Here is a 27423-nt window from a genome sequence, read left to right as displayed (position 1 = left end):
ATACATTTTCTGCTAACCACAGCATAAAATCATCGCATAACTTAACATATTAATTTAATGATAATTTGTGCAAAAAATATTAACACATTTGAATATTAGCTCATTTTAGCTTAAAGGAACAGTCTTTATTGTTTAAAAAGATAGATAATTCTTTAATTACCCACTCCCAGTTTTACATAACCAGCACTATTATATTAATACACTTTTTACCTCTGTGATTACCTTGTATCTAAGCTCTGCAGGCTGCCCCTTATTTCAGTTATTTTGACGATCAGTGCTGACTCCTAAAAAACTCGACAGAGGTGAGCATGTTATATATTATGGGCACACATGAACTAGTGCTGTAAAAAAAAGTTGGCACAAAGCACTGAGATAAGAGGCAGCCTTCAAGGGCTTAGATAAAAGCAGAAACAGTCTACCCTAGGTTTAGCTTTCAAGAATACCAAGAGAACAAATCAATTGTTGATTATAAAAGTAATTGGGTAAAGTTGTTTAAAATTGCTTGCCCTATCTAAATCATGAACATTTATTTTGTCTAGACTGTCCTTTAGGATTGGCTAAAATGTTACCCAGGTGGATGCACCCATAAAAAATAGGTCCTAGGGAGAACACTGATATTATATAATTTTTTGCTATCCAAAGGCACAAATTAATGGCATAATTAAACATAAATGTATTTAATGATAATTTGTGCAACAAGTATTCTAGCGATTTTATTATCAAATCTGAGTACTATGTTAGAAAGTCTCTTTAAACCAAGATCTACTTGAATATTAAACAGGTGATTGGAAGCTTTCCTGATGAATAATCTAAACCCTCCCTAAATATTGTGTTCCAATCTTCAAGACACACTAAAGGGATAGGATTTTAATAAACCATTTCAGGGCAACCAAAATAATGTGCTAGTGATTGCATAATGAGATACAACAACTATCTTTAATCATTGATCATATATGAACAATAATAGAAACCCAAAATATTAATGAAGTTTTAAAACTAAAACCAGTGCGAAGCTGCATTTTTCTATGAAAACTCTTCTGAAACTCATAAACTCATCCATTAGTTAGCACTGCCAATGTAAAACCAAAAACAGATCCAGCCATGGTCAGATGTATAAGTAACTACTGTCCACATAAGGTAACCTCAGGATAGGCAAACACAACAGAGCACAATTTCAGAGTCACACATATGGAGTCGCTTACCTTCTTTTTGGCATGAACACGCTCGTCTTCTTTTCCAACTTTGTTGTTTCTCCAGAACTGGAGAGTTTCTGCTCTCCTGATTGCTTTATAGTAATTTTAATCTCTGGAGGACATATATAGTTTCTCCAAATTCTTGGGAGGTTTCTTTGCTCGCTTGGTGGTCTGTATCTTTAGTTTCAGACTTCCCTCAGTAAAATTGGCCTCCTTGATGGAAAACTCTTGCTCCTCCAATCATCTCCGGTCACCCCACTTCTCACTGTCAGCGTTGAATTGGGAATCCTCGTCTCTTCCTGAAGCTAACTCATCTTCTTCTTCTGGTTCATTAGTCTCTCCATTTCCTGGTCCGGATTTAGCAGCTCCAGAAGCAGCTATCAATGTCTCTCCTGGAGGCACCAGAGATAGATGCAGGTTTTACCGATTGAAGCAGACGGCATGAACTCACCATCGCAACCCCTTTTCGCCGATTATTATTTAAGTTTTCTCTCTGCTCCGATGGCGAATCCTAAAACCCACCAACTTTCAAAAAAGTGAATGAGATGGACTGCACAGTGAACGATTACGATTTAAATAATCTGATCTTCTAGTAATCCAGTTTCAGAGACGAGAAGATACCAAATGAGATCTGAAACTGAAAAAAAACACAATAATTACAAACATAAAGCATTTGTTTATAATTAAAAAAAAGCAAAAAAAAAGTTAAAATGTGAAGCTGTAGAGAAAAAAAAACCAGATGTCCAATAAGAGAGGGAGCTATATAATATATATATATATATATATATATATATATATACATATACACAAACATATATATACATATATACACACACACACATATATATATATATATATATATACACATACATATATATACACACACATATATATAAATATATATATACATATAACACACACACACACACACTGCTTTACTTCTTAAGCATTAATGTATGTTAATTTCAAGGTCACCCGATCAATACAGTCAGCACAACCCCTGGCTGCCAACATGACTGTAACATACCTAAGCGGTTGAAACCTATAATAATGAAAATGAACCTTACCACAAGGCCCACAAGACTAATGAGTTGCCAGTCACATATTGTTTAGCATCCAGACAAGGGTAGTTTTATAAAAAAAAGAAATGTAGATAGAGGACAAAAGTTATCAGCCATTTGTTCAATTCAAAGAGCCTTGGCTCCAGAATTTGTCAAGCCCTGCAATACCAAACTAATCAATGGCAAATCTTAGGAAGGCAAGATTCACCTTAAAAGGACATTCTACTTGAAATTTTTATTGTTTAAAAAGAGAGATAAAACATTTACTACCCATTCTCCATATTTGCATAACCAAATTGTTATAGCAATAAACTTAAATCTCTAAGGTTGCCTGTTTCTAAGACCCTAGGAGGCCGCCTCTTATCTTAGTGCTTTTTAAATCTTGCGCAAGCTCTAGAAAGCGCTAGTTCATGTGTGCCATATAGATAATACTGTGCTCACTCCTGCGGAGAACGATAATGGTTATATAAGTACTAGCACTGATTGGCTAAAATGCAAGCACTGAGATAAGGGACAGCCGGGGCAGGGCATTGATAGAGGTAAAACAATATATTAATATAACAGTGCTGGTTATGCAATACTAGCTGAATGGGTAATAAAGGGATTATTATATTTTTAAATAATAATTAATTTTCAAGTACTTTGCCTGTTTAAGTCTAGCTTGCATGACATGGAACTTTCCACAAAAAATAGAAAAAGAGTGGCCAAAGGATTAAAGTAATAGAATCTAAATGTAACCTGATTAACAAGCAGCATTCCATAGATGACCTAGAAATGCACACATCTAACAAGTCAGTTAGGTTGCTTCACATCTGAGACTGTAGTTTCTGGCATATTAAAGTAGCTATCAAATTCCACTTGTAACGTTGGTAAACATTTGTTTTATAGTAGGATGAATAATCAAACATACATACTTTCATAAGTCCCTAAAAAGGAACACAGTCAAACTAAAGAAAATTGGGTGTTCAGTACATTTTTCTGGCACAAGCGTTATTAAAAAAAACAGTAGATGCAGTAGAATTGCATAATTAATACTGCATAATAAAGAGACAATGCAATAACACCTACTCTGAATCTTCAAATAAGCAGTAGATTTTTTTTTTCTGGCAAATTTATTTTTTCTCCCATTTTCCGGACCCCTGTATAATTTGATAGACATCAGCCAATCACCAGACTAGTTTACTAGGATCTTGTTCCCCAGAATGTGTGCATATAAAAACATTAATGAATGGAAAGGTAAATTGGAAAGGGTCTTAAAACTGCTTGTTTTTTCTGAAACATAAAAGTTTATTTTGACTGAGTATCCCTTTAACAACTGTTAAAGCTTACAAAAGATAAGGTTGCTTAGAGGTGACTGCGTGTTAATTGCCATAGTTAAATAAAATGAAATTCTGCCTGTGTCACAAAAAACGCAAGAGTTGCCAAATCGCACAGATTGTAAGGAAGTCGAAGTGGTGTGTTCCTGACCAAGAATGATAATATATATAAGGCAGCCAAATAAAAAAATACATGCTTCCTGGCGAACAGAAGGACGCATTCCAATGAACACACTGTCACTCAGATATGCATTATATTTTATGAGAATAAAAGATTAAATGTTCTTTAAAAAGGGACAGTAGAGTACAAATTTAACTTTTATGATTCAGACAGAGAAGTAATTTTACACAACAACTTCACAACTTTCCAATTTACTTATATTAGCAAAGTTACTTTGTTATTTTTTGTATCCTTTGTGAAGGGCATACCTAGGGTAGGCTCAGGGCACAGCAATGCACTACTTGGAGCTAGCTGCTAATAGGTGACTGCACATATATATGCCTTTTGTCATTGGTTCACCTGATGTGTTCAGCTAGCATCCAGTAGTGCATTGCTTCTCCTTCAACAAAGAATACCAAGGAGAATGTCACAAATTTGATAAAAGTAAATTGGAAAGTTATTTTAAACTGTATGCTCTATCTGAATCATGAAAGAAAAAAAAAATGGTTTTCATGTCCCTTTAAACAAATTGTCTTGTGGGTTACTGTATGGATTTTAAGATTAAATGAAAATTAATATTTATACTGGAAAAAAAACAATACTTATTGCTTAATACATTTCCGGCTATGTCTAATAAAATTGTACATATCTTATTCAATGATAATGAAGATATGATTTACAAAAAAAACATTCAAATTTTAGTATTTTGAGACAAATATTACAGATAAGCTATTGTTCCAAGGGACATGAAACCTAAAATGTATATTTTAATTGAGAGCTAGCTAAACACATCAGGTGAGCCAATCACAAGAGGTATATATGTGCAGCCACCAATCACCAGCTAGTTCCAGTAGAACTTTAAGCCTACCTAGGGTATTCTTTTTCAACAAAGGAAAACCAGGAGAACAAAGCAAATAAAATAAATAAATGGAAAAGTTGTTTTAAATATATGCACTTTTTTTTTATATAAAGGTTAGAAATATTTTGGGTTTCATGGTCCCTTTAATCACTATAGTGATGTGGGTTGCTATAGGGACTTTATTAAGTAATACGGTTTCCCAAACATCCAGATGTGCGTTGTACCACTAAAACCACAATCTGCGGGTTTGCTAGGCCAAAGGTAAAAAAACAAGCTGGTTAAGAGCTAAACAATACAGTAACAAAGACAGCAATATTTGGGGTTATAGTAAAAATTTCATTAAAAAAATGTATTAAATCTGGGTTGCTCAGAAAGAGTAAAACACATTTTGATTCATTCATTGTATATAGATTGGGCTCTGAGAAATGGGGCTATCCATAACCATAACTTATGTAAATGTAACACTATATCCAGTAGAACATACAGCTACATTGAAAATAACTTTTGTTTTTAATTAAATAAATAAGGATATGCCTGGTGATATAATTGTACAACAGTGACTGTTCCCATAAATGAATAACGAACACCTGCAAGCTCAACTATTCATGATTTTTGGCAAAACAATTCAGACAGGAATATTAAAAGTCTAATGTTGTTACATCTATACAATATTTTCATCTCAATGTACATTACAGAACATTGTGTGAAAAGCAAAGTTTACTACTGTGTTCAGCAGATATATACAACAAACAAACAATGTTGCTCGAAAGCCCAAAATGTAATATGCACTGTTGTAAAATATGACATTTCAGAAAGGCTCGACAAATTTGGAGTAATATATATATATATATATATATATAGTATATATATATATATAGTATATATTATATATATATACACCACACACATAAACTGTATATATATATGTATTTATTTATTATTACACACACTACCCCATACAATAATATAGATATATATATATATATTATATATATATATATATATATATATATATATATATATATATATATATATAAATAATATTATATATATTTATACACCCACACACACAGTATATATATTTATGTATTATAACACACACAAACACACACATATATATATTTAATGTATTATAACACACACACTTACACACACTGTATATATATTTATGTATTTTAACACAAACAGGACAAATATATATATATATATAATATATATATATAATAAAACACAATAAAATAAACACAAAAACAATGTGATAGTGTGCAAAAGTATATATTAAGTCCAGATGTAGCTGGTATTGTTGTGGGTCCGAGGATACCTCAGGAAACGGGGGAAAAATATATATAGTGAAGTCCTATAAACAATTTACAGGTAAGAGCAAGTGGAAGAGTGTACTCATATACTCTAGGAGATTCAAATCAAGCTCAAGATATACAGGCACAGGGAGACTCCAAATGGAGAACAAGGATTAAAATTCCTAATGGAGGCGTGGACAAGGAATCAAACTTCGAATGAAGCTCAGAAGTGGATAAAAATTATACATAAATACATACACAAATATACATACACACATACATACACACACATATACATACAGTATCTCAAAAAAGTGAGTACCCCCTCACATTTTTGTAATATATTTATATATCTTTTAATTAGTGATGTCACAAAACCTAAAAATTTGGGTTCGCGAACGCGAACTCCCGCAAAAGTTCGCCGAAATGGTGAACCGGTGAGACCCCATTGACCTCAATGGGGCAGGCGAATTTTAAAACCCACAGGGACTCTTTCTGGCCACAATAGTGATGGGAAAGTTGTTTCAAGGGGACTAACACCTGGACTGTGGCATGCCGGAGGGGGAGATCCATGGGCAAAACACCCCATGGGAAAATTACATAGTTGATGCAGAGTCTGGTTTTAATCCATAAAGGGCATAAATCACCTAACATTAATAAATTGTCTTAAACAAGATATGAGTGGTGGGCACTGGGCAAGTGGGCCCCAGTATACGCTGGTGAGCCTGTCACACACACTGGCAGGCAGGCAACTGCAATTAGATTACCCTAGGCAGACTGATGTTTCACAGTCAAAAATTTTTTTTTTTTTTTTTTAAATTTACTACTACTGTTACAACCAGATATGAGTGGTGGCACTGGGCAAGTGGCTGGCAGGCAGGGCAACTGCAATTAGATTACACAGGAAAAAACAAACAGACTGATGTTCTAGCCCTAAAAGGGCTTTTTGGTGTGCTGTCCTTACAGCAGAGATCAGATGAGTCCTTCAGGTGACAGTAGTGGACACTGATACACTTAGCCTAGCTATCAATTTCCCTATTATAATCAGCAGCAGCTTCACTGTCCCTCCTCTCACTAAGAATGCATCTTCCAAATGAATCTAAAATGGATGCTGTCCAGGAGGTGGGAGGGTCTGGGAGGGAGTGTCTGCCGCTGATTGGCTGTAATGTGTCTGCTGACTGTGAGGTAAAGGGTCAAAGATTACTCAATGATGAAGATAGGGGGCGATCGAACATCGCCTATGTTCGCCCGCTGCGGCGAACGCGAACATGCTATGTTCACCGGGAACTATTCACCGGCGAAAACTATTCGCGACATCACTACTTTTAACTGTGACAACACTGAAGAAAATGACACTTTGGCTACAATGTAAAGTAGTTAGTGTACAGCCTGTATAACAGTGAAAATGTGCTGTCCCCTCAAATAACTCAACACACAGCACAATTAGCCATTCTTCTCCTCCCCGGTGTCATGTGACTCATTAGGTGTTACAAGGTCTCAGGTGTGAATGGGGAGCAGGTGTGTTAAGTTTGGTGTTATCACACTCTCTCATACTGGTCACTGGAAGTTCAACAGGCACCTTATGGCAAAGAACTCTCTGAGGATCTGAAAAAAATAATTGTTGCTCTACATAAAGATGGTCTAGGCCAGGTGCTCGACAAATCTGTTTAAAAATTAGGAGCGCTATAAGAAGATTGCCAAGACCCTGAAACTGAGCCTGCAGCACCGGTGGGCAAGACCATACAGCGGTTTAACAGGACAGGTTCCACGCAGAACAGGCCTCGCCATGGTTGACCAAAGAAGTTAAGTGCACATGCTCAGCGTCATATCCAGAGGTTGTCTTTGGGAAATAGACATATTAGTGCTGCCAGATTGATGCAGAAGTTGAAGGGGTGGGGGGGTCAGCCTTATCAGTGCTCAGACCATACGCCGCACACTGCATTAAATTGGTCTGCATGGCTATCGTCCCAGAAGGAAGCCTCTTCTAAAGATGATGCACAAGAAAGCCTGCAAAGCGTGTGTGGCGGCAACCAGGTGAGGAGTACAAAGACAAGTGTGTCTTGCCTACAGTCAAGCATGGTGGTGGGAGTGTCATGGTCTGGGCCTGCATTAGTGCAGTCGGCACTGGGGAGCTACAGTTCATTGAGGGAACCATGAATGCCAACTGTACTGTGACATACTGAAGGACAGCATGATCCCCTCCCCTTCAGAGACTGGGCAGCAGGGCAGAATTCCCAACCATGATAACGACCCCAAAACACACCTCAAAGACGACCACTGCCTTGCTAAAGAAGCTGAGGGTAAAGGTGATGGACAGGCCAAACATGTCTCCAGACCTAAACCCTATTGAGCATTTGTGGGGCATCCTCAAATGAAGTTGGGGGAGCGCAAAGGTCTCTATTTATTTTGTGTGGTTCACCATTATTTTCCGGGACACCTGGTGGATGTTAGACACTTTGGGCCCAATTTGGACATTTCCACTTAGGGTGTACTCACTTTTAATGCCAATAGTTAGACATTAATGGCCTGTGTGTGAGTTATTTTAAGGGGACAGCAAATTTACACTGTTATACAGGCTGTACACTCACCTACTTACATTGTAGCAAAGTGTCATTTTTTTAGTGTTGTCACATGAAAAGATATAATAAAATATTACAAAAATGTGAGGGTGTGTACTGACTTTTGTTGAGATACTGTACATACATACATACAACTATACCATACACAAACACACAAATACACAAATATACATACACACACACACACATACAAATATACATACAACTATACATGCATATATACACAGAAATATACATGCATACATACATACACACATACACAGAAATATACATACATGCATACACACACAAATATATACATACATACACAGAAATTATACATACATGCATACATACACACAGACACACACACAATATACATGCATATATACACACACACCACAAATATACATGCATACACACACACACAAATATATACATACATACACACACATAAATATATACATGCATAACACACATAAATATATACATACATACACACACACACACACTGTATTATTACACATACATATATTGTATGTACAATATAAGTTGGGATTTCCCCAAGCTAAATTTCAGGTGTAGTTGATTGTCAAGGTGCTTAAAAGGGACAGTAAATGCAATTAGGTTTCTTGCTATATAACAGTGGTTGACAAATCTGTTAAAAAATGTAGTTAGGCCCAGGAGTAAAATTCTAGGAGCCAGTGACTCCCTGGCTCCTGGGTTTGTCGAGCCTGCTATATAATAACCTAATCAGCAAAGTTTTAAAGGGACATGAAACAAACATTTTCTCTTTCTTGAGTTAGAGCATGCAAATTGTAAACAACTTTCAAATTGACTTCTATTATTTAATTTGCTTCATTGTCTTGGTATCCTTAGTTGAAAACAATACTAGGTAGTCCTCAGGGGCAGCAATAGATTACTGGTAGCTAGCTGCTGATTGGTCGGCTGCAATTAAATGCCTCTTGTCATTGGTTCAACTGTGTTCAGCTCGATCCCAGTAGAGCATTACTGCCTTTACAAAAGGATACCAAGAAAATGAAGTAAATTGTATAATAGAAGCCACATTGGAAAGTTGTTTTAAAATGATATGGTCATTGTGAATCATGAAAGACGAACTTTGGTTTTAAAAATGTTTAAGGAACATGAAACCCAATCATCTTGTTTGCTGCAATTATTTTTTCAATAGTCAAACTCCACCCACCACTTGTCTTACTGGAGGATCCAATCTGGGCTTGGAGTGTGCAGACAAAAAGGCTATCGACAGTTATATTTTAGAATTCAGTGCATGTATTGCAGTTCTCACATTGTTAAATCCCAGTACAAAAAATATATTGTAGCAGGGTTGCCCTTAAAAGGTCATCCAGCTCTTACAATTAGAAAATTATATAGTTGCGGTCATTCTTTTAGCATAATTTACAAGGTTTTGCAAAAAACCTGTTGGAATCTATGTCACTAGTTAAAGTGAAAGTAAATCCTAGTGTTGTACAAACGCTCGGAATGACTATTGAAACAAATAAAGGGCACTTTCATTCATGAAGTATAAGATACTTCATGTAGAAAGCTCCTTTATTTGATTCAAACGATTGCCGCTCTTAGCTCCTACAGCAGCGCACGGCTTAAAAATGTCTTGGCTAAGAGGTGACGTTTTCACCTCTAAGCCAATAGCCCGTGCGGTAAATCCAGCTCCCATGGGCGCCAAGCGGATTTACTGCACTATTGGCTAAGAGGTGAAAGCGTCACCTCTTAGCAAAAAAATTTTTTAGCCGTGGGCTGCTGTAGAAGCTAAGAACACCGATTGGTTGAAACAAATAAAGGAGCTTTCTACATGAACTATCTTATACTTCATGAATGAAAGTCCCCTTTATTTGTTTCAATAGTCAATCCTAGCGTTTGTACAACGCTAGGATTTACTTTCACTTTGGACAATAAAAACAACAGATTAAAAAACAAGCTTGTGCTGTGAGCTAACCGACCACTGTACAATGTTGTATGGTCAAGAGCATTACATTATACTTAAAAGGAACACTAACCCCAAAATGTATTTCATTATTCAGATGGAGAATACAATTTAACAACTTTCCAATTTACTTCTATTATCTTACTTCATTCTTTAGATAGCCTTTGTTGAAGAAATAGCAGCACAAATAGGTGAGCCAATAACATGCGGAGTCTATGTGCAGCCACCAATCAGCAGCTGCTGGGCCTATCTAGATATGCTGTTAAGCAACGAATATCAAGAGAATGAAGCAAATAAGAAAATAGAAGTAAATTAGAAAGCCGTTTAAAATGACGTGCTCTTTCTAAATCATGAAAGAACAGAAATTTGGGTTTCATGTCCCTTTAATACTGTCCCTTTAAGTATGATGGCGGCCCGGCCCTTTCTGAAAGAAGTGCAACAAGCACAATTTAAAATGGACACTGTACTGCAAAATATGTTTCTCCTTAAGGGGATACTAAACCCAAATTGTTTTTCTTTCATGGTTCAGATAGAGCAAGCAATTTTAAGCAACTTTCTAATTTACTCCTATTATCAATTTTCTTCATTCTCTTGGTATCTTGGAAAAGGCAGGAATGTAAGTTTAGGAGCCAGACCATTTTTGGTCAGGACATGGGTAGCACTTGCTGATAGGTGGCTACATTTATGCTCTGAATCATGTAAGAAACTTTAAAAAGTCAATGGGGATTTTTGCAGTTTTTTTTTCTAAATGATTGTGATCAACTCTAATGTATGCAAAATTATTCCTTCAATTTTATTTTTGTATTCAAAAACATTTTTTTTGTCACTAAAATCATCACCTATTGTTCCAAGGACATGCTCATTAAAATGGGCCGAGTAGAAAGAGTAGACCTGCTCGTTACCCTTTTCTATACACTAATAATTAGGTATTGCAGTGCTAATTATGCATGGGGGGGTTTAATGAGAAAAATAAAATATCTCAAATACAAAAATTGTTCTCTCTATACACATACATTATATATATATATATATATATATATATAAATATATATATATATATATATATATATATATATATATATAATAATATATATACACACATACACATATATATATATATATATATATATATATATATACATACATACATACATATACACATATATATATATATATATACACATATACACACACACATATACATATATATATATATATACATACACACACACACACACACATATATATAAATAAAAATGTGACAGACTGAAAATCATTAGTCTTTACTTTGATGCATTAAAGGACCAATCAACACATTAGATTTGCATAATCAACAAATGCAAGATAACAGACAATGGCAATAGCACTTAGTCTGAACTTCAAATAAGTAGTAGATTTTTTTATAACAAATTTCAAAGTTATGTATATTTCCACTCCCCTTTGTACCATGTGATAGCAATCAGCCAATCACAAATGCATATACGTATAGTCTGTGAATTCTTGCACATGCTCAGTAGGATCTGGTGACTCAAAAAGTGTAAATATAAAAGACTGTGCACATTTTTTTTAATGGAAGTAAATTGGAAAGTTGTTTAAAATTTTCATGATTCAGATACAGCATGTAATTTTAATTTAACCTGAGTGTCCCTTTAATACAGATAACTGAAAACAAAAGCGAAAAACTAACAATGAAGTTAGTAAAACTGAAAGTACAGCCAGATTAATCTGGTTTGCAAGGAAATATATATTTTTTCTTTTTTAAAGAGGTCACGAGTCATCAGCATCTTTGAAATGAATTTTCAGAAGAAAATAAAAAACCCAAAGAGAGTGGAATGCCATCTTGCGATGTCCCTCAACCGGAACACTGCAGTTTGCTTAACTAGTTAATATTTGGATGTCTGCCATGTTGTGCAATTAATGCTCACATGAACTATTGTCAACCAAGCTCATGCTCTGAAATGTGTTGAAAATAACTTTGTAAATGATTAACTAGAAGCCGTTTCCATTTACAATAACTTATGGTTTGCCATCACAAAGGTTGCCAGGTAGAACAACTCTTTAGAAACGTCGCTAGCAGAGAACCAGGAAAAACAGAAGAATATGTCAGCTGACCCTTTGCAGCTTATAAGCGCACAAACATAGGACAAATACATTAGCCTAATAGTAAAGTTCTACATTATTAAACACATATTGATTGCACTGTCTTATTAAAAGGGGACTTTCCAGCCAAAATTGGAATCCACATGGATCCATTAAAGTTTTGAATAGAAGAATTTGTTTAATATACATGTAATAGCAAAAATGCTTCTAATAAAAGCTATAGCTGTGTCAAAAGTGTATTTAAGTATGCTCAGAGAGCCTAAGGTGCTTGAACCATCTGGTTATGACATGATACAAGCCCCACTGGTGCTCTAAGCAACTGCAGTATTTAAAATGCTGGGTGCATCTGAGAATATCTAGCTAGGCTTCACAGCACGTGCAGAAAAAAAAAGCTGTTAACTTTTACTAGAAGCATTTTTGCCAATACATATATATTGCAAATATGTTTCTATTAAAAGATGTAATTCATCTGTGTGCAATTACGTTTAGACTGGAATGTCCCTTTAACCCCTTAAGGACCACAGCACTTTTCCATTTTCTGTCCATTTGGGACCAAGGCTATTTTACATTTCGGCAGTGTTTGTGTTTAGCTGTAATTTTCCTCTTACTCATTTACTGTACACACACATATTATATACAGTTTTTCTCGCCATTAAATGGACTTTCTAAAGATACCATTATTTTCATCATATCTTATAATTTACTATAAAAAAAAAAATTATAAAATATGAGGAAAAAATGAAAAAAAAAACAACACACTTTTCTAACTTTGAACCCCAAAATCTGTTACACATCTACAAACCACCAAAAAACACCCATGCTAAATAGTTTCTAAATTTTGTCCTGAGTTTAGAAATACCAATGTTTACATGTTCTTTGTTTTTTTGCAAGTTATAGGGAAATAAATACAAGTAGCACTTTGCTATTTCCAAACCACTTTTTTTCAAATTAGCGCTAGTTACATTGGGACACTGATATCTTTCAGGAAAACCTGAATATCCCTTGACATGTATATATTTTTTTAGAAGACATCCCCAAAGTATTGATCTAGGCCCATTTTAGTATATTTCATGCAACCATTTCACTACCAAATGCGATCAAATAAAAAAAATTGTTCACTTTTTCACAAATTGCTTCACAAACTTTAGGTTTCTCACTGAAATTATTTACAAACAACTTGTGCAATTATGGCATAAATGGTTGTAAATGCTTCTCTGGGATCCCCTTTGTTCAGAAATAGCAGACATATATGGCTTTGGCATTGCTTTTTGGTATTTAGAAGGCCGCTAAATGCCACTGCGCACCACACGTGTATTATGCCCAGCATTGAAGGGGTTAATTAGGGAGCTTGTAGGGTTAATTTTAGCTTTAGTATAATGTAGTAGACAACCCAAAGTATTGATCTAGGTCCATTTTGGTATATTTCATGCCACCATTTCACTGCCAAATGCGAACAAATAAAAAAAAAGCGTTACATTTTTCACAATTTTAGGTTTCTCACTGAAATTATTTACAAACAGCTTGTGCAATTATGGCATAAATTGTTGTAAAAGCTTCTCTGGGATCCCCTTTGTTCAGAAATAGCAGACATATATGGCTTTGGCTTTGCTTTTTGGTAATTAGAAGGCAGCTAAATGCCGTTGCGCACCACACGTGTATAATGCCCAGCATTGAAGGGGTTAATTAGGGAGCTTGTAGGGTTAATTTTAGCTTTAGTGTAGGTATCAATCTCCCACATGACACATCACACCCCCTGATCCCTCCCAAACAGCTCTCTTCCCTCCCCCACCCCACAATTGTCCCCGCCATCTTAAGTACTGGCAGTAAGTCTGCCAGTACTAAAATAAGAGTTCAATATCGAGGCATCACTGCTAGAACATGAAAGCAGTTGGAAGTGATCAGGATCGCTTCCACTGCTTTCAAAGACCAACAACGTACGGGGTACGTCCTTGGTCATTAACTGCATTTTTTTGCAGGACGTACCCCATACGTCGTTGGTCGTTAAGGGGTTAACAAAGACCTGATATGCTTAGTAAAGAATAATATGACTAAAATGAATGTTTGTTGAACAAACAAGCATTAAAAACCTTCCAATTACTATTATTCAAATGTTCAGGCCCACAGACTTAAAGGGAAAGACAACTCAAATTTACTTCTATTATCAAATGTGCTTTGTTCTCATTTTATTCTTTGTTGAAGAGATATCTAGGTAGGTAGCATGCACATGCCAGAAGCACTATTCTCCAGAGCTTACATGCTTGCTTTTCAACAAAGGATAACAAGAAAATTTGACGATAGAAGTAAATTGGAAAGTTGATTAAAATTGTTCATTCTTTCTGAATCATGAAAAAAATAATTTTTTAGGTTTTATGTCCCTATTAAAATGCATTTAGGAATCACCATTTAAATGTTAAACTTAAATATACAAATATTACATTTGATTTATGAATGTTAAAATTTGTTCTAAAGAAACATTTGAACTATAGCGCGATTGTCAAGGGAAATTCATTCTACCATTTGAAAGTTAGAGACCTTTGTCGGTCTGTAATGTTAGGGGAAACTAGATTCAAAAACATAGAGACAGAAGAAGCATATCTACATATGATAACGGAACATACAACTGCAAAAAGAAAATAGACTTTGTTATATACAAGAAAAAGAGGAATACAAAACGTTCTAACGTTTTGTTTAACTCCTGCTAATGGGTTAAATGCCCTGCTTTTCAAACCTGTCCTCAGGACACAATTTGAGGACATCTGAACTGGAGAACAGGTGAATTAATCAGCTGATTAGTAACCATGACTAATTTACCTGCTCTCACCCAAGGTAACCCGGAAAATCTGGCCTGTTAGTGAGGCACGAGAATAAGTTTGAAAACCAGTGGGTTAAACCAATAAATATCCCAGAAATACACAACTGAAGTCACTATATCCCTTTAAAGAGGAATTCAGAAATCAACAAACAATCAGAGGTTATCACTTTAGAGAAAGGCTTGACAAATTCTGGAACCTATAGCTCCTAGTTTTACCCCTGGCACCTATTTTTTTTAGATTACTCTACATAGCAGGATATAAATTTGGCAAGCCCTTCTTTAGTTAGTTCTGCCCATAAATACAAATTTCTCATAACCTAAGTAATTCTGCCACTCTAGATATCAGCTACATTTACATCTTTAAATGTGATTGTACTTGGCATGTGACTTATGTTTCATTAATATAAACTGTACTGTGTAACAGCATTTTATTGTTTGCCTGCCTAAGAACAAACTAAAATCATGGTGATGCAATGTGCCCATCTAGCTAACTGACATTAAGTGTATCCTGGTAACAAGCCCAAGATTATAAGTCTTATTTAACCCTTTAACAAGTGACGTATCCTGTACAACTTGCAGAGGTACCTCACTTCTGGAGGTGTCCAGATATAGCGCGGTTTTGCCGACATTGTCAAGACCTACGTTATTTCCGGTTCGTCTATGGGGGTATGGGAACAACCGTCGATGTACAGGTTATATCTGTGGTTGTTAAGAATAAAAGACTGGGAGACTGACAAAGAGGTGCAAACTGTACACTATTAAAGGGTCATGAAACCCAAAATGTGTGTTACAACGATTCAGATAGAGCATAGCTAGCTTAATGCATTAGTGAGACAGTAATATGAGGCATATATATGCAACCACCAATCAGCAGCTCCGGAGTCTACCTAGGTATCCTTTCCAACAAAGGATATCCAGAGGAACAAAACAAATTAGATAATAGAAGTAAATTGGAAAGTTGTTTAAATCACATGCTCTATCTGAATCATAAAATAAAAAAAATTGGGGTTTATGTCCCTTTAAGCACAAGTCTACATTTCTAAACTATAGAAATGAAGCCTTTAAAATGGTACTATAAACAATAAATAAATATTAGACAGAATTATGTATTCAAATCAATAATATGTAGATGCATTTTTTAAAATTAGTTGTTTACATACTGAAACAAATAACTGAAAATGTTTTGTGTCCTTGAAAGTATATTGCAATTTGTTTTACCATGTACAATTACCTAACTGTTGTATACAAATGTGCAGTAATTTAAATTGAAGAGGGAAATATACTATAGAGCCATTTTCTATTAAACTTAGGCACCTTAGTGACTGCAAATTAGACATTTTATTTTAGTAGCCAATATAGAGTTCTAAAAATGTATAATTTAGTTGTAAATATGTTAAAGGACCAGTAAACACAGTAGATTTGCATAATTAGCAAATGCAAGATAACAAGACAATACAATAGCATTTACTCTGAATTTCAAATGAGTAGTAGATTCTTTTCTAACACATTTTAAAGTTATGTATATTTCCACTCCCCCTGTACCATGTGATAGCAATCAGCCAATCACAAATGCATATACGTATAGTCTGAGTTCTTGCACATGCTCAGTAGGAGCTGGTGACTCAAAAAAGTTTAAATATAAAAGACTGTGCACATTTTTTTTAATGGAAGTAAATTGCAAAGTTGTTTAAAATTACATGCTCTATCTGAATCATGAAAATTTAATAAAGCCTGAGTGTCCCTTTAAGTAATCCATACGTTTAGGAGCCAAATGTAAAATTCTAGGAGCTTTGGCTCCCTGGTTACCAGGATTTGTCAAGCCCTGCATTACCAGGTTATAAACACCAATGTATTAATAGCTGCAGGTGCACATTCTCCAGGGGCACGCTACTGATATTTATGTGTTCAACAAAAGCTCCGCTCTTCCCTTGCCGATAGTTGTCGTGCTCTATTTTTGTGCAAATGTTTCCACACAGGAGAAGTAAGGGATATAAGATTATACCTTCCCTGCATTAAAACATCTTCTGAAATGTCATACATTTGTGACTCCTTATGTTATTGTAGCACATGAGAAAAACTTTATATAAAGTACCTAACAGAACACCCAAAACAAAGCTGTACATGTGAATATATAGTATTAAAAAGGGACATAAAAGAAAAAAAATTCAACTTTCATGATTCAGAGTATGTCATTTTAAAGGGACAGTATACACCAATTTTCATATAACTGTATGTAAGAGTCACTAATATAAAGAAGAATATGCACAGATTCTGATCTAAAAATCCAGCATAAAACTTACTTAGAAGCTCCCAGTTTAGCACTGTTGATAAGGTTAGTCTGTAACACCCAGTGAAAGGGGCTGGGAAAACATGAAGACTAGACATTCACCCCTCTGCTGCATATGAAGAATTGAAGAAGAATTGAAACAAGAAGAAGAAGAAGAATTGAAGAAGAATTGAAACAAGAAGAAGAAGAAGAATTGAAGAAGAATTGAAACAAGAAGAAGAAGAAGAATTGAAGAAGAAGAATTGAAACAAGAAGAAGAAGAAGAAGAAGAAGAAGAATTGAAACAAGAAGAAGAAGAAGAAGAATTGAAGAGAATTGAAACAAGAAGAAGAAGAAGAAGAAGAAGAAGAATTGAAGAAGAATTGAAACAAGAAGAAGAAGAAGAAGAAGAAGAAGAATTGAAGAAGAATTGAAACAAGAAGAAGAAGAAGAAGAAGAATTGAAGAAGAATTGAAACAAGAAGAAGAAGAAGAAGAAGAAGAAGAATTGAAGAAGAATTGAAAAAGAATTGAAACAAGAAGAAGAAGAAGAAGAAGAATTGAAGAAGAATTGAAACAAGAAGAAGAAGAAGAAGAAGAAGAAGAAGAAGAAGAATTGAAGAAGAATTGAAAACAAGAAGAAGAAGAAGAAGAAGAAGAAGAAGAATTGAAGAAGAATTGAAACAAGAAGAAGAAGAAGAAGAAGAAGAAGAAGAATTGAAGAAGAATTGAAACAAGAAGAAGAAGAAGAAGAAGAAGAAGAAGAATTGAAGAAGAATTGAAACAAGAAGAAGAAGAAGAAGAAGAAGAAGAAGAATTGAAGAAGAATTGAAACAAGAAGAAGAAGAAGAAGAATTGAAGAAGAATTGAAACAAGAAGAAGAAGAAGAAGAAGAAGAAGAAGAAGAATTGAAGAAGAATTGAAACAAGAAGAAGAAGAAGAAGAAGAAGAAGAAGAAGAAGAAGAAGAAGAAGAAGAAGAAGAAGAAGAAGAAGAAGAAGAAGAAGAAGAAGAAGAAGAAGAAGAAGAAGAAGAAGAAGAAGAAGAATTGAAACAAGAAGAAGAAGAAGAAGAATTGAAACAAGAAGAAGAAGAAGAAGAAGAAGAAGAAGAAGAAGAAGAAGAAGAAGAATTGAAACAAGAAGAAGAAGAAGAAGAATTGAAACAAGAAGAAGAAGAAGAAGAAGAAGAAGAAGAAGAAGAAGAAGAAGAAGAAGAAGAATTGAAGAAGAATTGAAAGAAGAATTGAAAGAAGAAGAAGAAGAAGAAGAAGAAGAATTGAAAGAAGAAGAAGAATTGAAAGAAGAAGAAGAATTGAAAGAAGAAGAAGAATTGAAAGAAGAAGAAGAAGAAGAAGAAGAAGAAGAATTGAAGAAGAATTGAAAGAAGAAGAAGAAGAAGAAGAAGAAGAAGAATTGAAGAAGAATTGAAACAAGAAGAAGAAGAAGAAGAAGAAGAAGAATTGAAGAAGAATTGAAAGAAGAAGAAGAAGAAGAAGAAGAAGAAGAATTGAAGAAGAATTGAAACAAGAAGAAGAAGAAGAAGAAGAAGAAGAATTGAAGAAGAATTGAAACAAGAAGAAGAAGAATTGAAGAAGAATAGAAGAAGAAGAAGAAGAAGAAGAAGAAGAAGAAGAAGAAGAAGAAGAAGAAGAAGAAGAAGAAGAAGAAGAAGAAGAAGAAGAAGAAGAAGAAGAAGAAGAAGAAGAAGAAGAAGAAGAAGAAGAAGAAGAAGAAGAAGAAGAAGAAGAAGAAGAAGAAGAAGAAGAAGAAGAAGAAGAAGAAGAAGAAGAAGAAGAAGAAGAAGAAGAAGAAGAAGAAGAAGAAGAAGAAGAAGAAGAAGAAGAAGAAGAAGAAGAAGAAGAAGAAGAAGAAGAAGAAGAAGAAGAAGAAGAAGAAGAAGAAGAAGAAGAAGAAGAAGAAGAAGAAGAAGAAGAAGAAGAAGAAGAAGAAGAAGAAGAAGAAGAAGAAGAAGAAGAAGAAGAAGAAGAAGAAGAAGAAGAAGAAGAAGAAGAAGAAGAAGAAGAAGAAGAAGAAGAAGAAGAAGAAGAAGAAGAAGAAGAAGAAGAAGAAGAAGAAGAAGAAGAAGAAGAAGAAGAAGAAGAAGAAGAAGAAGAAGAAGAAGAAGAAGAAGAAGAAGAAGAAGAAGAAGAAGAAGAAGAAGAAGAAGAAGAAGAAGAAGAAGAAGAAGAAGAAGAAGAAGAAGAAGAAGAAGAAGAAGAAGAAGAAGAAGAAGAAGAAGAAGAAGAAGAAGAAGAAGAAGAAGAAGAAGAAGAAGAAGAAGAAGAAGAAGAAGAAGAAGAAGAAGAAGAAGAAGAAGAAGAAGAAGAAGAAGAAGAAGAAGAAGAAGAAGAAGAAGAAGAAGAAGAAGAAGAAGAAGAAGAAGAAGAAGAAGAAGAAGAAGAAGAAGAAGAAGAAGAAGAAGAAGAAGAAGAAGAAGAAGAAGAAGAAGAAGAAGAAGAAGAAGAAGAAGAAGAAGAAGAAGAAGAAGAAGAAGAAGAAGAAGAAGAAGAAGAAGAAGAAGAAGAATTGAAACATGAAGACTAGACATTCACCCCTCTGCTGCATATGAAGAATAGAAGAAGAAGAAGAAGAATTGAAACATGAAGACTAGACATTCACCCCTCCGCTGCATATGAAGAATTGAAGAAGAAGAAGAAGAAGAAGAAGAATTGAAACATGAAGACTAGACATTCACCCCTCTGCTGCATATGAAGAATTGAAGAAGAAGAAGAATTGAAACATGAAGACTAGACATTCACCCCTCTGCTGCATATGAAGAATTGAAGAAGAAGAAGAATTGAAACATGAAGACTAGACATTCACCCCTCTGCTGCATATGAAGAATTGAAGAAGAAGAAGAAGAAGAAGAATTGAAACATGAAGACTAGACATTCACCCCCTCCGCTGCATATGAAGAATAGAAGAAGAAGAAGAATTGAAACATGAAGACTAGACATTCACCCCTCTGCTGCATATGAAGAATTGAAGAAGAAGAAGAAGAAGAATTGAAACATGAAGACTAGACATTCACCCCTCCGCTGCATATGAAGAATTGAAGAAGAAGAATTGAAACATGAAGACTAGACATTCACCCCTCTGCTGCATATGAAGAATTGAAGAAGAAGAATTGAAACATGAAGACTAGACATTCACCCCTCCGCTGCATATGAAGAATTGAAGAAGAAGAATTGAAACATGAAGACTAGACATTCACCCCTCCGCTGCATATGAAGAATTGAAGAAGAAGAAGAAGAATTGAAACATGAAGACTAGACATTCACCCCTCTGCTGCATATGAAGAATTGAAGAAGAAGAAGAATTGAAACATGAAGACTAGACATTCACCCCTCTGCTGCATATGAAGAATTGAAGAAGAAGAATTGAAACATGAAGACTAGACATTCACCCCTCCGCTGCATATGAAAAACAGAATTTATGTTTACCTGATACATTTCTTTCTCCAACGGTGTGTCCGGTCCACGGCGTCATCCTTACTTGTGGGATATTCTCTTCCCCAACAGGAAATGGCAAAGAGCCCAGCAAAGCTGGTCACATGATCCCTCCTAGGCTCCGCCTACCCCAGTCATTCGACCGACGTTAAGGAGGAATATTTGCATAGGAGAAACCATATGGTACCGTGGTGACTGTAGTTAAAGAAAATAAATTATCAGACCTGATTAAAAAACCAGGGCGGGCCGTGGACCGGACACACCGTTGGAGAAAGAAATTTATCAGGTAAACATAAATTCTGTTTTCTCCAACATAGGTGTGTCCGGTCCACGGCGTCATCCTTACTTGTGGGAACCAATACCAAAGCTTTAGGACACGGATGAAGGGAGGGAGCAAATCAGGTCACCTAAATGGAAGGCACCACGGCTTGCAAAACCTTTCTCCCAAAAATAGCCTCAGAAGAAGCAAAAGTATCAAACTTGTAAAATTTGGTAAAAGTGTGCAGTGAAGACCAAGTCGCTGCCCTACATATCTGATCAACAGAAGCCTCGTTCTTGAAGGCCCATGTGGAAGCCACAGCCCTAGTGGAATGAGCTGTGATTCTTTCGGGAGGCTGCCGTCCGGCAGTCTCGTAAGCCAATCTGATGATGCTTTTAATCCAAAAAGAGAGAGAGGTAGAAGTTGCTTTTTGACCTCTCCTTTTACCTGAATAAACAACAAACAAGGAAGATGTTTGTCTAAAATCCTTTGTAGCATCTAAATAGAATTTTAGAGCGCGAACAACATCCAAATTGTGCAACAAACGTTCCTTCTTTGAAACTGGTTTTGGACACAGAGAAGGTACGATAATCTCCTGGTTAATGTTTTTGTTAGAAACAACTTTTGGAAGAAAACCAGGTTTAGTACGTAAAACCACCTTATCTGCATGAAACACCAGATAAGGAGGAGAACACTGCAGAGCAGATAATTCTGAGACTCTTCTAGCAGAAGAAATCGCAACTAAAAACAAAACTTTCCAAGATAATAACTTAATATCAACGGAATGTAAGGGTTCAAACGGAACCCCCTGAAGAACCGAAAGAACTAAATTGAGACTCCAAGGAGGAGTCAAAGGTTTGTAAACAGGCTTGATTCTAACCAGAGCCTGAACAAAGGCTTGAACATCTGGCACAGCTGCCAGCTTTTTGTGAAGTAATACCGACAAGGCAGAAATCTGTCCCTTCAGGGAACTAGCAGATAATCCTTTTTCCAATCCTTCTTGAAGGAAGGATAGAATCCTAGGAATCTTAACCTTGTCCCAAGGGAATCCTTTAGATTCACACCAACAGATATATTTTTTCCAAATTTTGTGGTAAATCTTTCTAGTTACAGGCTTTCTGGCCTGAACAAGAGTATCGATAACAGAATCTGAGAATCCTCGCTTCGATAAAATCAAGCGTTCAATCTCCAAGCAGTCAGCTGGAGTGAAACCAGATTCGGATGTTCGAACGGACCCTGAATAAGAAGGTCTCGTCTCAAAGGTAGCTTCCAAGGTGGAGCCGATGACATATTCACCAGATCTGCATACCAAGTCCTGCGTGGCCTCGCAGGAGCTATCAAGATCACCGACGCCCTCTCCTGATTGATCCTGGCTACCAGCCTGGGGATGAGAGGAAATGGCGGGAACACATAAGCTAGTTTGAAGGTCCAAGGTGCTACTAGTGCATCCACTAGAGCCGCCTTGGGATCCCTGGATCTGGCCCCGTAGCAAGGAACTTTGAAGTTCTGACGAGAGGCCATCAGATCCATGTCTGGAATGCCCCACAGGTGAGTGACTTGGGCAAAGATTTCCGGATGGAGTTCCCACTCCCCCGGATGCAATGTCTGACGACTCAGAAAATCCGCTTCCCAATTTTCCACTCCTGGGATGTGGATAGCAGACAGGTGGCAGGAGTGAGACTCCGCCCATAGAATGATTTTGGTCACTTCTTCCATCGCTAGGGAACTCCTTGTTCCCCCCTGATGGTTGATGTACGCAACAGTTGTCATGTTGTCTGATTGAAACCGTATGAACTTGGTCCTCGCTAGCCGAGGCCAGGCCTTGAGAGCATTGAATATCGCTCTCAGTTCCAGAATATTTATCGGTAGAAGAGATTCTTCCCGAGACCAAAGACCCTGAGCTTTCAGGGATCCCCAGACCGCGCCCCAGCCCATCAGACTGGCGTCGGTCGTGACAATGACCCACTCTGGTCTGCGGAACGTCATCCCTTGAGACAGATTGTCCAGGGACAGCCACCAACGGAGTGAGTCTCTGGTCCTCTGATTTACTTGTATCTTCGGAGACAAGTCTGTATAGTCCCCATTCCACTGACTGAGCATGCACAGTTGTAATGGTCTTAGATGAATGCGCGCAAAAGGAACTATGTCCATCGCCGCTACCATCAACCCGATCACTTCCATGCACTGAGCTATGGAAGGAAGAGGAACGGAATGAAGTATCCGACAAGAGTCTAGAAGTTTTGTTTTTCTGGCCTCTGTTAGAAAGATCCTCATTTCTAAAGAGTCTATAATTGTTCCCAAGAAGGGAACCCTTGTTGACGGGGATAGAGAACTCTTTTCCACGTTCACTTTCCAGCCGTGAGATCTGAGAAAGGCCAGGACAATGTCCGTGTGAGCCTTTGCTTGAGGAAGGGACGACGCTTGAATCAGAATGTCGTCCAGGTAAGGTACTACTGCAATGCCCCTTGGTCTTAGCACCGCTAGAAGGGAGCCTAGTACCTTTGTGAAAATCCTTGGAGCAGTGGCTAATCCGAAAGGAAGCGCCACGAACTGGTAATGTTTGTCCAGGAATGCAAACCTTAGGAACCGATGATGTTCCTTGTGGATAGGAATATGTAGATACGCATCCTTTAAATCCACCGTGGTCATGAATTGACCCTCCTGGATGGAAGGAAGAATAGTTCGAATGGTTTCCATCTTGAAAGATGGAACCTTGAGAAACTTGTTTAAGATCTTGAGATCTAAGATTGGTCTGAACGTTCCCTCTTTTTTGGGAACTATGAACAGATTGGAGTAGAACCCCATCCCTTGTTCTCTTAGTGGAACAGGATGAATCACTCCCATTTTTAACAGGTCTTCTACACAATGTAAGAACGCCTGTCTTTTTATGTGGTCTGAAGACAACTGAGACCTGTGGAACCTCCCCCTTGGGGGAAGTCCCTTGAATTCCAGAAGATAACCCTGGGAGACTATTTCTAGCGCCCAAGGATCCAGAACATCTCTTGCCCAAGCCTGAGCGAAGAGAGAGAGTCTGCCCCCCACCAGATCCGGTCCCGGATCGGGGGCCAATATTTCATGCTGTCTTGGTAGCAGTGGCAGGCTTCTTGGCCTGCTTTCCCTTGTTCCAGCCTTGCATTGGTCTCCAAGCTGGCTTGGCTTGAGAAGTATTACCCTCTTGCTTAGAGGACGTAGCACTTTGGGCTGGTCCGTTTTTACGAAAGGGACGAAAATTGGGTCTATTTTTTGCCTTGAAAGGCCGATCCTGAGGAAGGGCGTGGCCCTTACCCCCAGTGATATCCGAGATAATCTCTTTCAAGTCAGGGCCAAACAGCGTTTTCCCCTTGAAAGGAATGTTTAGTAGCTTGTTCTTGGAAGACGCGTCAGCCGACCAAGATTTCAACCAAAGCGCTCTGCGCGCCACAATAGCAAACCCAGAATTCTTAGCCGCTAACCTAGCCAATTGCAAAGTGGCGTCTAGGGTGAAAGAATTAGCCAATTTGAGAGCATTGATTCTGTCCATAATCTCCTCATAAGGAGGAGAATCACTATCGAGCGCCTTTATCAGTTCATCAAACCAGAAACATGCGGCTGTAGTGACAGGGACAATGCATGAAATTGGTTGTAGAAGGTAACCCTGCTGAACAAACATCTTTTTAAGCAAACCTTCTAATTTTTTATCCATAGGATCTTTGAAAGCACAACTATCCTCTATGGGTATAGTGGTGCGTTTGTTTAAAGTAGAAACCGCTCCCTCGACCTTGGGGACTGTCTGCCATAAGTCCTTTCTGGGGTCGACCATAGGAAACAATTTTTTAAATATGGGGGGAGGGACGAAAGGAATACCGGGCCTTTCCCATTCTTTATTAACAATGTCCGCCACCCGCTTGGGTATAGGAAAAGCTTCTGGGAGCTCCGGCACCTCTAGGAACTTGTCCATTTTACATAGTTTCTCTGGGATGACCAACTTTTCACAATCATCCAGAGTGGATAATACCTCCTTAAGCAGAATGCGGAGATGTTCCAACTTAAATTTAAATGCAATTACATCAGGTTCAGCCTGTTGAGAAATGTTCCCTGAATCAGTAATTTCTCCCTCAGACAAAACCTCCCTGGCCCCCTCAGATTGGGTTAGGGGCCCTTCAGAGATATTAATATCAGCGTCGTCATGCTCTTCAGTAACTAAAACAGAGCAGCCACGCTTACGCTGACAAGGGTTCATTTTGGCTAAAATGTTTTTGACAGAATTATCCATTACAGCCGTTAATTGTTGCATAGTAAGCAGTATTGGCGCGCTAGATGTACTAGGGGCCTCCTGAGTGGGCAAGACTCGTGTAGACGAAGGAGGGAATGATGCAGTACCATGCTTACTCCCCTCACTTGAGGAATCATCTTGGGCATCATTGTCATTATCACATAAATCACATTTATTTAAATGAACAGGAATTCTGGCTTCCCCACATTCAGAACACAGTCTATCTGGTAGTTCAGACATGTTAAACAGGCATAAACTTGATAATAAAGTACAAAAAACGTTTTAAAATAAAACCGTTACTGTCACTTTAAATTTTAAACTGAACACACTTTATTACTGCAATTGCGAAAAAACATGAAGGAATTGTACAAAATTCACCAAATTTTCACCACAGTGTCTTAAAGCCTTAAAAGTATTGCACACCAAATTTGGAAGCTTTAACCCTTAAAATAACGGAACCGGAGCCGTTTTAACACTTTAACCCCTTTACAGTCCCTGGTATCTGCTTTGCTGAGACCCAACCAAGCCCAAAGGGGAATACGATACCAAATGACGCCTTCAGAAAGTCTTTTCTAAGTATCAGAGCTCCTCTCACATGCGACTGCATGCCATGCCTCTCAAAAACAAGTGCGCCACACCGGCGCGAAAATGAGGCTCTGCTTATGCTTTGGGAAAGCCCCAGAGAAATAAGGTGTCTAATACAGTGCCTGCCGATATTATAATATCAATAAACCCAGATAAAATGATTCCTCAAAGCTAAATATGTTTTAAAACTTAATCGATTTAGCCCAGAAAAAGTCTACAATCTTAATAAGCCCTTGTGAAGCCCTTATTTACCATCGTAATAAACATGGCTTACCGGATCCCATAGGGAAAAATGACAGCTTCCAGCATTACATCGTCTTGTTAGAATGTGTCATACCTCAAGCAGCAAGAGACTGCACACTGTTCCCCCAACTGAAGTTAATTGCTCTCAACAGTCCTGTGTGGAACAGCCATGGATTTTAGTTACGGTGCTAAAATCATTTTCCTCATACAAACAGAAATCTTCATCTCTTTTCTGTTTCTGAGTAAATAGTACATACCAGCACTATTTTAAAATAACAAACTCTTGATTGAATAATAAAAACTACAGTTAAACACTAAAAAACTCTAAGCCATCTCCGTGGAGATGTTGCCTGTACAACGGCAAAGAGAATGACGGGGTAGGCGGAGCCTAGGAGGGATCATGTGACCAGCTTTGCTGGGCTCTTTGCCATTTCCTGTTGGGGAAGAGAATATCCCACAAGTAAGGATGACGCCGTGGACCGGACACACCTATGTTGGAGAAAGACCCATTATACAAACAGGAGTAAGCATGAATTTGTAGACTTGAGTCTACATCTGATACTTTGGGGCTTGTTTAGGAGTCTGAAAATCAGCACAGTTTTATTAAAAACTAAGCAAAACTATACATTGTTACAAAAACAATCCCAGATGGGCTATATAAATGGATCATCTACAAAACATTCATGCAAAGAACAATCTAGTGTCCCTTTACTTTTCAATTTAATTTTACTCTCAATACACTTGCTAAAAACATGGTAGGCTTAGGGGCTGCAATGCACATCTGGCAGCTAACTAGTGATTGATGGCTGCATATATATGCCTCTTGTCATTGGCTTATCAGATGTGTTCAGCTAGCTCCCAGTAGTGGTTGCTGCTGTGGAGTGAAGTTTAACTACCCCTTTGCAAGTGTTAAACACACTGTTATATGCAGGTAGCAATGTAATAACAAAATGTTCTAACACATTACATTTTCTTTTTGCTCTTTTATGCTCCTTTAAAGGGATATGAAACAAAAAAAGTATTTTGTTCCTATTGTATTCTTTTTTGAAGA

General features: G+C 37.0%; 1 protein-coding gene across 2 annotated transcripts in view; it reads right to left on the bottom strand.

Annotated features, from left to right (window-relative positions):
* SETBP1 (SET binding protein 1) overlaps window positions 1-27423 on the bottom strand; it is a 283742-nt gene that overhangs the window by 244054 nt on the left and 12265 nt on the right. For both annotated transcript variants that reach the window (XM_053701056.1, XM_053701055.1), the window contains exon 2: window positions 1203-1830. The gene's annotated coding sequence lies outside the window, so the exon portion shown is untranslated. The remainder of the gene's footprint in view (window positions 1-1202; window positions 1831-27423) is intronic.

This window comes from Bombina bombina, chromosome 2 (assembly GCF_027579735.1).
Source record: "Bombina bombina isolate aBomBom1 chromosome 2, aBomBom1.pri, whole genome shotgun sequence".
In the NCBI taxonomy this organism is placed as follows: domain Eukaryota; kingdom Metazoa; phylum Chordata; class Amphibia; order Anura; family Bombinatoridae; genus Bombina; species Bombina bombina.
The sequence above is the reverse complement of the archived record's forward strand: the minus strand, read 5'-3'. Positions and strand labels throughout refer to the sequence as shown.